This window comes from Eleutherodactylus coqui, chromosome 6, assembly GCF_035609145.1.
Source record: "Eleutherodactylus coqui strain aEleCoq1 chromosome 6, aEleCoq1.hap1, whole genome shotgun sequence".
Lineage (NCBI taxonomy): Eukaryota > Metazoa > Chordata > Amphibia > Anura > Eleutherodactylidae > Eleutherodactylus > Eleutherodactylus coqui.
In genome coordinates this window covers 54,916,642-54,925,405 of record NC_089842.1, presented here as the reverse complement: position 1 = coordinate 54,925,405, position 8,764 = coordinate 54,916,642, and positions in this window count along the sequence as shown.

The following is an 8,764-nucleotide window of genomic DNA, read 5'->3' as shown; positions in this document are numbered from 1 at the left end:
TACGCTATCTTCAAATTAGAGGAGTCACCATGGGGGCGAAACATCCCCCCTCATCAGTGAATTTGGGAATGTCATTTTAGAAAGAATTTAGCATGTTTTTCCCCAATAATCCTTTCTCTTGACATATTTATTGGTGTGGCAGGTACATTGACGACGTTCTACTTGCCAGCCAAGATTTTCAAAATACATTAACCCTTTCCAATCCATTGTCTGACGTCTAAAGACATTCTGATTGAAGGCTGTACAGCTCCGATGTCGGAAGATGTCCGGCAGGGTATTCTTACTGTAGGTTACTAGCCGCTCTGTTGTCGGGAGACCTCTCCAGCATGTCACATACTGCAGTACTGGCTCGAGCCAGCAGATGGCGCCATTGTATAATGGCAGAAAGAGAAAGCCCCCTAGGAAACCCTGAATCCAAAATTGGATTGCAAAGGGTTAATCACAATGAACTTAATTAGCGGTTCATGTTTAGTTTGAATTAGATTATCTCCTTCTTGGATTTACAGCTAATCTGTGTCTCTGATGATCACATGCGCATGTCCAGCTTTCACAAGCCTATGGCAAAACATACTGTACTTAAAGGGGTTCTGAATCTCCTTCCTTCAGGTCAATGTACGCTACATCACTAGTGTTCACAGCCTTGTTGGGAGTGCCGCTCTATTGCTAGACCGCGTATGCGCGCTGTCTCGCGACAATAGCATATGAACGCTCGCGGTGAGACAGCACGCATGCGCAGTTTTGGTGGTAGCTCAACATTCCATGCTAGGCAGTGAACGCTCTGTCACTAGTGACGCAACGTACACTGACCTGCTGGAAGGAGACTGCTGAGAATGGACGCTACATAACAAGAGGAAGAGGATCCGGCTGGCTGGAGGTGACACGACCCAGGGGACTGGAGGAGCCAGGAGAAGGATCAGCGAGCAGAAGATGCAGTAAGAAGACTGACGGGGAAGGATTTTATTTTTCCTAATGACAAACGTGAACTATAATTGTTCAGTCTAAATGCCCGCCGACCATCGAACGATCAACGCTAATCCTTCACTGTTCATTCTATGTGGAACACTGAGTGGGGAGCGTTTACATGTAACGAGAACGAACGAGCCGCCGAGGATTTTTATGCCGGCTGAATCTGAGCGTCTGACAAGAAGTGCGCAATTCTTTAAGTCATTCAGTTGTTAGCCCACGTTTGGATGTACCGAAATCGTTCCCTTTTGTTCGTTTTAGCGAATTTTGAGTGACAATCGTTACGTGTAAATGGGCCGTTTGGGCCCGGGAGCAGGGGAGAGAACTGTCAGATCTCTGCTGATATATAGGCTCAGTGTGGAGAATCACGGCATGCTGCGATTTGAATACCGCGAGCTGAGAATCGCTATGATTCCCTGCTTGTAGACAGGGGGCTGCGCTTTCCATAGCAACACTATGAAAAGCGTGTACTGCGTTATCAGTGGCCGGATTATCGCTATGGGCAACGCAATTCAAACCCGCCCGTGGACAGGCAGCCTAAGATTTGTACATTTGTAAAACCATTAAGGCCCAATATCCACGGGCAAAATCGATTTAGCCCGTGGACATTGCACGTGTGATCCGCGCCCATAGGGAACCATTGGACACCCGGGGGTGCGGGCCCGACATGAGGCCTAAAGCAATTTATTTTTAACATCAAATTTACATTAATTGCAGCACTGAATATATGTTCGTATATATTTTGGAATGTGTCATTTGTAACAAAATGTATATTGGGTGTAAATCCAGAAAACTCAAAGTCCATTTTCTGGGACACCTAAATGATATAGAGTCATCATCCAACCACCACGTGTCCAATGTCACAATAGATCGGTATCCTCATTTGAGGCTTTTTGGCATTGAGCACGTGAGACGCAAGTGGCAACATTAAACGTCTCCTTCAAAGGCCTCATGCCCACGGCGGGGTCGGATTCCGCAGCAGAATCAGACCCGGCGCCCCCCCCCCCCCACCCCCACCCCGAGGTTCTATTCTCACCTGTCAGGATTTGGCGCGAATGTCTTTCCCGGCAAATCGGCGAGCATGCGCAATACAGCGCATGATGCGTCGGCGTTGGGCTGTGATGCGGATTCCAGCAATACTTCCACTGTGCGGAATGGCTAATGCCCACAGACGGATTATCGCTGCAGAATTCGGTCAGACACCCGCCTGCAATCCCTGCTAGCCGTAATCAACGTCCCTCTGCAGTCATAGCGATTCAGCCACTATACTGCCCAATTTGACTATTGTCTTTGTGTATAGCATCCCTCACTCTCCACCGCACCATACTGTGCACATCGCCAGCCTCTTATCCTTTGTATCGCCCCTATTATTATTATAATGTCCATAGGGAGCTGATGTGTCACTTGTGATTGGGTGTCTGGTTTATGACTGTTTGGCATCATTAGTTTTCCATTCTTTCATAACTTTTTCTCAGCCATCTCTGACTTGCAGGTTATTTACTGCACCAATAGGATCCTTCAGTTGTTTATTTCAATTAGAGTCCTGCATTAATTATATATCTGCTAACTGCACCATTATACTGGTGTATCCCGCTATTATACACCGGTAATGGAGAGTTCAGATATTCACCATAGTATTTCTTTTCAAGTACATCGTTGGTAGAACTCTGTTACAGCGTATCCATTCCTAACAGGGCGCTGCGGCTCCCAGGCTGGGAATCGCTTAGCTGACATTAAAGGAGATGTCTCGAGGAAGCAGTGATTTTTTTTTTTTGCCCAGTCCCCCTAATTAAACATACATTACTAATTACCCCTGTAAATTACTTTTCTAGCTGGTTCGTACTTACCGTTCCAGCGTTTCAGTAACTTATAAAAGTTTCCCCAAGATGGCCGCCGGCTCTTTCCCCGTCGCTCGCTGCAGCCCGACGTGCGCGCTCCCGAGACGCTGCCAGCTGTGTCTCCATGGCAACCAGACGCCCCGCAGCCGCCGACCAGACGCCCCGCAGCCGCCGACCAGACGCCCCGCAGCCGCCGACCAGACGCCCCGCAGCCGCCGACCAGACGCCTCGCGGCCGCCGACCAGACGCCCCGCACCGCCAGGCAGCAGGTAACCGGCGCTAGCCCCCGGCTCCCCAGCGCTACGCTCCCGGCTCCCCAGCGCTAGACCCTCAGCCCAGGTGAAGGCCCCGGAGCCCAGCGCCCTTCACCTGTCAGTGAACATCACCCCCGGCCTAGCGGTAGCCCCCCCCGGCCTAGCGGCAGCCCCCCCATCGCAGCGGCAGCCCCCCCCCCCGGCCTAGCGACAGCCCCCCCATCCCAGCGGCAGCCCCCCCCCGGCCTAGCGACAGCCCCCCCCATCGCAGCGGCAGCCCCCCCGGCCTAGCAACAGCCCCCCCATCGCAGCGGCAGCCCCCCCCCCCCCGGCCTAGCGACAGCCCCCCCATCGCAGCGGCAGCCCCCCCCGGCCTAGCGACAGCCCCCCCATCGCAGCGGCAGCCCCCCCCGGCCTAGCGACAGCCCCCCCATCGCAGCGGCAGCCCCCCCATCGCAGCGGCAGCCCCCCCCGGCGCAGCGACAGCCCCCCCGGCCCATCACTTAGCTGGACGGCAGGACAGCTGGGCGGCTTCTCCGGCAGCTCGGCAGCTCTGCACCTTCCTCTAACACAGGAAGGTACAGAATGGCCGCTCCAGCGCGCTCCCGAGCAGTGACAGCTCATCTGCGCATGCGCAGAAGAGCTGTAGCGGGGAGCACACTGAAGCGGCTCGTGCTGAATGGAGAAGACCGGACTGCGCAAGCGCGTCTAAAAAAGCAAGCTGCCGGCGAATTTAGACGGAACCATGGAGACGAGGACGCTAGCAACGGAGCAGGTAAGTGAATAACTTCTGTATGGCTCATATTTAATGCACGATGTATATTACAAAGTGCATTAATATGGCCATACGGAAGTGTATAACCCCACTTTGTTTCGTGAGACCACCCCTTTAACCCTTTCCAATCCACTGTCTGACGTCTAAAGACATTCTGATTGAAGGCTGTACAGCTCCGATGTCAGAAGATGTCCGGCAGGGTATTCCTACTGTATATTACGGGCTGCTCTGTTGTCAGGGTCCTCTCCAGCATGTCAAATACCGCAGTACTGGCTCTAGCCAGCAGATGGTGCCATTGTATAATGGCAGAAAGAAAAAGCCCCCTAGGAAATCCTGAATCCAAAATTGGATTGCAAAGGGTTAAATGAGTTTTCCAGGCAGTGATACATCGGGGTCGGAGCAGAAGCACTTTCCAACCTCTGTGTAGTGGCTGGCGCTCGTAATTGCAGGCGCAGCTCTCATTGAAATCAATGCAGCCCTGTGTGGACCCAGCTTTAGGGCTCCTGCTCACAGGCGGATATTTGCTGCGGAATCCGCGGTCGGGGTCCGCACTGTTAATCCACAGCAAATACTGCCCATTGCTTACTATGGAGATCCGCTGCTTCCGACACACAAGCGGAAATCAACTATTTTCGAGTGGATGCCTCCCTTGAAGTCCGATCCGCGGCCCATCCGCAATGAACATTGTGAGCAGGTCGTGGATTCTACGTCGACGCCTATGCTCTCAATGGGGCAGGCAGATAGCTGAGCGCTGTATCTCAGGATCGGTGAGGGTCCCAGCAGTTGGACCCCCACCAATCTAACAGTTTGGTATGCCTGCTGTCTGGCCGGAGGTTAATATTTCGGGCGATTGAGAGGGGGACACTTTTACTGTTAGGACCACTATAATAGGTCATGAACATATTTGCATATTTATGAAGGGGTCAGCGGTCTGTGGCTGGTGCCTTATTACAGAGCCATCGCCAGCTGGTGTACAGTACAGGAGGCATTGGCAGCTGGCACCTCACTACAAGGGGCGTTGGAGCAGAGCGCCACAATATAGGAAGGGTAGCAGTCAGGTTATATATACATTCCCAGGTGGAATAACGGAGGTAAAGCCACGTGCCGTGATATCTCCCACCCCTAAACTACGCCCCCTTTTACCTTGGCTAATATTTTTCAGTGACAAAGGTGGCAACCCTAAGGCCAGGCTCACACAGCCGCAATTCGCGGTGTGCTGCGTGTGATAGACACATACGTAAAAACACAGAAAGTACGTGTCTTGGCATGTACATGTATATAATATGCGCCAAGATAGAACATGCTGCAATTTTTTTGGTGTGAGTGTTTCAAGCAATCCGTGTGAATGGTTACATGGGAGCCTATGGGAGATTGGTACAGTATGTGTGCTAAACCCGCGCGTAGGACGCTGTGACTGCACGCTTGTGTGAGCCCGGCCAAACATTAGGACACTGTGACCACACGCTCGTGTGAGCCCCGCCTAACAGTAAGACTCTGACCACACGCTCGTGAGAATCTGGCCTAAACTAGGATGCTGTGACCGCACGCTCATGTGAGCCCGGCCTAACAGTAGGACGCTGTGACTGCACGCTCATGTGAGCCCCGCCTAACAGTAGGACACTGTGACGACACGCTCGTGTGAGCCCGGTCTAACAGTAGGACGCTGTGACCGCACGCTCATGTGAGCCCGGCCTAACAGTAGGACGCTGTGACCGCACGCTCGTGTGAGCCCCGCCTAACAGTAGGACACTGTGACCGTACGCTCGTGTGAGCCCCGCCTAACAGTAAGACGCTGTGACTGCACGCTCGTGTGAGCCCGGTCTAACAGTAGGACACTGTGACCGCACGCTCATGTGAGCCCTGCCTAACAGTAGGACACTGTGACCGTACACTCGTGAGAATCTGGCCTAACACTAGGATGCTGTGACCGCACGCACATGTGAGCCCCGCCTAACAGTAGGACACTGACCGCACGCTCATGTGAGCCCGGTCTAACAGTAGGAGGCTGTGACTGCACGCTCATGTGAGCCCCGCCTAACAGTAGGACACTGTGACCGTACGCTCGTGAGAGCCTGGCCTAACACTAGGACGCTGTGACCGCACGCTCATGTGAGCCCGGCCTAACAGTAGGACGCTGTGACCGCACGCTCGTGTGAGCCCCGCCTAACAGTAGGACACTGTGACCGTACGCTCGTGTGAGCCCCGCCTAACAGTAGGACGCTGTGACTGCACGCTCGTGTGAGCCCGGTCTAACAGTAGGACACTGTGACCGCACGCTCATGTGAGCCCTGCCTAACAGTAGGACACTGTGACCGTACACTCGTGTGAGCCCTGCCTAACAGTAGGACACTGTGACCGTACACTCGTGAGAATCTGGCCTAACACTAGGATGCTGTGACCGCACGCACATGTGAGCCCCGCCTAACAGTAGGACACTGACCGCACGCTCATGTGAGCCCGGTCTAACAGTAGGAGGCTGTGACTGCACGCTCATGTGAGCCCCGCCTAACAGTAGGACACTGTGACCGTACGCTCGTGAGAGCCTGGCCTAACACTAGGATGCTGTGACCGCACGCTCGTGTGAGCCCCGCCTAACAGTAGGACGCTGTGACCGCACGCTATAATGACTCTAAACAAAGAGCCTGACAAACACAGTCCATGTGCCGTCCAATCAGACACCGCATGTTACACGTCAAATTCTTGTCCCCGGTGTGTCGGTTGGCGCTCGTCACATCTGGCCAAGAACTTCGTGAAAAAGGACCACTAGTTGGAATTTTGCGCGATCGCGATTTTAACATTATAAGTCCCATAGACCCCTGCAGAAAAAAAATGCTGCGAATTTCGCAGGGAAAAAAAAACGCCAGTGGGTGGGCGACCTAAGGCCGGCATCAAAAGGGCGTATGCATATTTGCGCATGCATGAGTGTTGCGTTTTTGTGGAATGAACTGTGCTTTTTTGCTCGCGCATCAGCTGGGTTTTTTTGCATTTTTTTCTCCCCCACGCCATGTACGATAGCACGCAGTAAACAAAGACGCATTGTTTGAAATGGCTAATTAGTCTAATGAGTTTCAGATGTGTTCTTTTACCTGCAGAATTACGCAGTATCTCCTTGCGTATTGTGTGCGTATTTGTGTTCCCCCCATTGACCTCTATGGGGACCTTTGATGTGCAAATGCGCATAAAAATAGAGGATGCTGTGTTTTTTTTGTTTTTTTTTTGCATGACTGAAATACGCAGGAAAATACATGCATGTGACCGAAACCATTGAAATTGTGCGTGCAAATACCATCATGTGACGTTCACCTAACTGCCCTGTTTAAAAACTTTTGACATATCAGAAGTTTTGATCAGTGGGGTCCGGGTGCTGAGACCCCGCTGATCACCTGAGCGTTGTGCCCCATTCGCTGTCATCGTTGACTGTTGGTTCCTCTTGGCGACTGAAGACGCACGCATAGACTTCTATAGACATCTATGTGTCCGTCTACGGTGGCTGAGAGAATCCAACTGGCAGCGATGAAAGCCGAAGGGGGGCACAGCACTGCAGTGAGCGCCCGCACCTTCATCTCAGTAATCAGCGGGCTTAAGCGACATTTAAATGCCCCGACCGATGATCGCGGGTCCCATACGGCCCCCCCACTCTGAGATTGCAGGTTGCCATGTGGTTATCGGGGCAGCCGGGAGCCTTCTGAAAGGCCCCAGGGTTGGCATTGCAGAATGTCTATCAAGCAATCCCCGTGGGGTAGCATGATAGACTGCCTGTCAGATCACGGTATAATATAATGCTATGACATTACATCATATTGCAGGAGCGTTCAAAGCAGCGAAAGATCTAAAAAAAAGTTTAAAAACTTATTAAAAAATAAATTAAAAAGTAATGAGTTTTTTTTGTTTTTTTTAAAAACCTTTTGCCATATTTATAATTAAATAATAAAACAAAAATACATATTTGGTATCGCCCCATCTGTAAAAGTCCGATCTATCAAAGTAGCAAATTATTAACCCCGCACGGTGAACGTCGCCAAAAAAAAAAAAGATCGCCAGCGTTCTGCTTTTTTGGTCTCCCTGTCTCCAAGAAAAAATGTAATAATAAGCGATCAAAAAGTCGTATGTACTCCAATATTGTACCGACATAAACTACAGGACGTCCCGTAAAAAATGAGCCTTCGCACAATTGTGTCAATGGAAAAATAAAAAAGTTATGTCTGTCAGAAGATGGAGACAGTAAAGAATTTTTAAAAATTTTATATTTTTGAAAAAAACTAAAAGTAGTACAGCAGAAAAAAACGATACAAGTTTGGTATCAGGGTAATCGTACCGACCCATAGAATAAGGTTATCATGTCATTTCTGTCACAGTTTGTGCGCCATAGAAACAAGACGCACTCAAAGATGGCGGGGTTTAGTGTTTTTTTCCACTTCTCTCCACTAAGATTTTTTTTTTTAAGTTTTTCAGTTCATTATATGGTACGTTAAATAGCACCATTGAAGAATACAACTCGTCCTGCAAAAAACAAGCCCTCATACAGCGACGTTGATGGATAAATAAGGGAGTTACAATTTTTTAAAAGGAGGGAGGAAAAAACTAAAATGGAAAAAAAGGGGGGGCGTGTCCTTAAGGGTTAAATGGACATCCTTCAAGTCCTTATGGAGTGGGAACTTTATATCAACTTTATTGAGCTCCTAAACCGACAGCACCGGATCTGCATCCTCATCATTAACAATCAGACTAATTATAACTCTACTACAGTGCAGAGACACCAGTGATGCCTGCAGCGCTGAGGAGATCAGTCATGCCTGTTGACCTGACTAATGCGCATGCGCAATCTGCTCCGGCTTTGGTGAACATGACAGATGCACGACGTTCATTGGACAATCACTTGCATCGTAGCGCCGCCCCTTAGCAACAACCGACAAGTTGTGATTGGTTGCTATAGA